The following is a 3,225-nucleotide window of genomic DNA, read 5'->3' on the forward strand; positions in this document are numbered from 1 at the left end:
ATTTCAGGTTAAACATAACTTTTGAAAACAGCTTCGAATAAGTGTTTCTCTTGTTTATTTCAGATGCAAATTGATATATATAGCTATATAAACCCTTTATTTGATGTTTGAAAACTGCTATTCAGAGCTCCAGCAGAATCTTAGAAAACGTCATTCTCTCGGTCTGAGAACATCAGTTTGAGACAATATTTCAGGTTAAACATAACTTTTGAAACCAGCTTCGAATAAGTGTTTCTCTTGTTTATTTCAGATGCAAATTGATATATATAGCTATATAAACCCTTTATTTGATGTTTGAAAACTGCTATTCAGAGCTCCAGCAGAATCTTAAAAAAGGTCATTCTCTCAGTCTGAGAACATCAGTTTGAGACAATGTTTCAGGTTAAACATAACTTTTGAAAACAGCTTTGAATAAGTTTTTCTGTTGTTTATTTCAGATGCAAATTGATATATATAGCTATATAAATCCTTTATTTGATGTTTGAAAACTGCTATTCAGAGCTCCAGCAGAATCTTAGAAAACGTCATTCTCTCGGTCTGAGAATATCAGTTTGAGACAATATTTCAGGTTAAACATAACTTTTGAAAACAGCTTCGAATAAGTGTTTCTCTTGTTTATTTCAGATGCAAATTGATATATATAGCTATATAAACCATTTATTTGATGTTTGAAAACTGCTATTCAGAGCTCCAGCAGAATCTTAGAAAACGTCATTCTCTCGGTCTGAGAACATCAGTTTGAGACAATATTTCAGGTTAAACATAACTTTTGAAACCAGCTTCGAATAAGTGTTTCTCTTGTTTATTTCAGATGCAAATTGATATATATAGCTATATAAACCCTTTATTTGATGTTTGAAAACTGCTATTCAGAGCTCCAGCAGAATCTTAAAAAAAGGTCATTCTCTCAGTCTGAGAACATCAGTTTGAGACAATGTTTCAGGTTAAACATAACTTTTGAAAACAGCTTTCAATAAGTTTTTCTCTTGTTTATTTCAGATGCAAATTGATATATATAGCTATATAAACCCTTTATTTGATGTTTGAAAACTGCTATTCAGAGCTCCAGCAGAATCTTAGAAAACGTCATTCTCTCGGTCTGAGAACATCAGTTTGAGACAATATTTCAGGTTAAACATAACTTTTGAAAACAGCTTCGAATAAGTGTTTCTCTTGTTTATTTCTGATGCAAATTGATATATATAGCTATATAAACCCTTTATTTGATGTTTTAAAACTGTTATTCAGAGCTCCAGCAGAATCTTGGAAAACGTCATTCTCTCAGTCTGAGAAGATCAGTTTGAGACAATATTTCAGGTTAAACATAACTTTTGAAAACAGCTTCGAATAAATGTTTCTCTTGTTTATTTCAGATGCAAATTGATATATATAGCTATATAAACCCTTTATTTGATGTTTGAAAACTGCTATTCAGAGCTTCAGCAGAATCTTGGAAAACGTCATTCTCTCAGTCTGAGAACATCAGTTTGAGACAATGTTTCAGGTTAAACATAACTTTTGAAAACAGCTTTGAATAAGTTTTTCTCTTGTTTATTTCAGATGCAAATTAATATATATAGCTATATAAATCCTTTATTTGATGTTTGAAAACTGCTATTCAGAGCTTCAGCAGAATCTTGGAAAACGTCATTCTCTCAGCCTGTGAAGATCAGTTTGAGACAATATTTCAGGTTAAACATAACTTTTGAAAACAGCTTCGAATAAATGTTTCTCTTGTTTATTTCAGATGCAAATTGTTATATATAGCTATATAAACCCTTTATTTGATGTTTGAAAACTGCTATTCAGAGCTCCAGCAGAATCTTAGAAAACGTCATTCTCTCGGTCTGAGAACATCAGTTTGAGACAATATTTCAGGTTAAACATAACTTTTGAAAACAGCTTCGAATAAGTGTTTCTCTTGTTTATTTCAGATGCAAATTGATATATATAGCTATATAAACCCTTTATTTGATGTTTGAAAACTGCTATTCAGAGCTTCAGCAGAATCTTGGAAAACGTCATTCTCTCAGCCTGTGAAGATCAGTTTGAGACAATATTTCAGGTTAAACATAACTTTTGAAAACAGCTTCGAATAAATGTTTCTCTTGTTTATTTCAGATGCAAATTGATATATATAGCTATATAAACCCTTTATTTGATGTTTGAAAACTGCTATTCAGAGCTCCAGCAGAATCTTAGAAAACGTCATTCTATCGGTCTGAGAACATCAGTTTGAGACAATATTTCAGGTTAAACATAACTTTTGAAAACAGCTTCGAATAAGTGTTTCTCTTGTTTATTTCAGATGCAAATTGATATATATAGTTATATAAACCCTTTATTTGATGTTTGAAAACTGCTATTCAGAGCTCCAGCAGAATCTTAGAAAACGTCATTCTCTCAGTCTGAGAACATCAGTTTGAGACAATATTTCAGGTTAAACATAACTTTTGAAAACAGCTTCGAATAAATGTTTCTCTTGTTTATTTCAGATGCAAATTGATATATATAGCTATATAAACCCTTTATTTGATGTTTGAAAACTGCTATTCAGAGCTCCAGCAGAATCTTAGAAAACGTCATTCTCTCAGTCTGAGAACATCAGTTTGAGACAATATTTCAGGTTAAACATAACTTTTGAAAACAGCTTCGAATAAGTGTTTCTCTTGTTTATTTCAGATGCAAATTGATATATATAGCTATATAAACCCTTTATTTGATGTTTGAAAACTGTTATTCAGAGCTCCAGCAGAATCTTGGAAAACGTCATTCTCTCAGCCTGTGAAGATCAGTTTGAGACAGTATTTCATGTTAAACATAACTTTTGAAAACAGCTTCGAATAAGTGTTTCTCTTGTTTATTTCAGATGCAAATTGATATATATAGCTATATAATGCCTTTATTTGATGTTTGAAAACTGCTATTCAGAGCTCCAGCAGAATCTTAGAAAACGTCATTCTCTCGGTCTGAGAACATCAGTTTGAGACAATATTTCAGGTTAAACATAACTTTTGAAACCAGCTTCGAATAAGTGTTTCTCTTGTTTATTTCTGATGCAAATTGATATATATAGCTATATAAACCCTTTATTTGATGTTTGAAAACTGCTATTCAGAGCTCCAGCAGAATCTTAGAAAACGTCATTCTCTCGGTCTGAGAACATCAGTTTGAGACAATATTTCAGGTTAAACATAACTTTTGAAACCAGCTTCGAATAAGTGT

Source organism: Callionymus lyra, unplaced genomic scaffold (assembly GCF_982586985.1).
Source record: "Callionymus lyra unplaced genomic scaffold, fCalLyr1.hap1.1 HAP1_SCAFFOLD_26, whole genome shotgun sequence".
Classification (NCBI taxonomy): domain Eukaryota; kingdom Metazoa; phylum Chordata; class Actinopteri; order Syngnathiformes; family Callionymidae; genus Callionymus; species Callionymus lyra.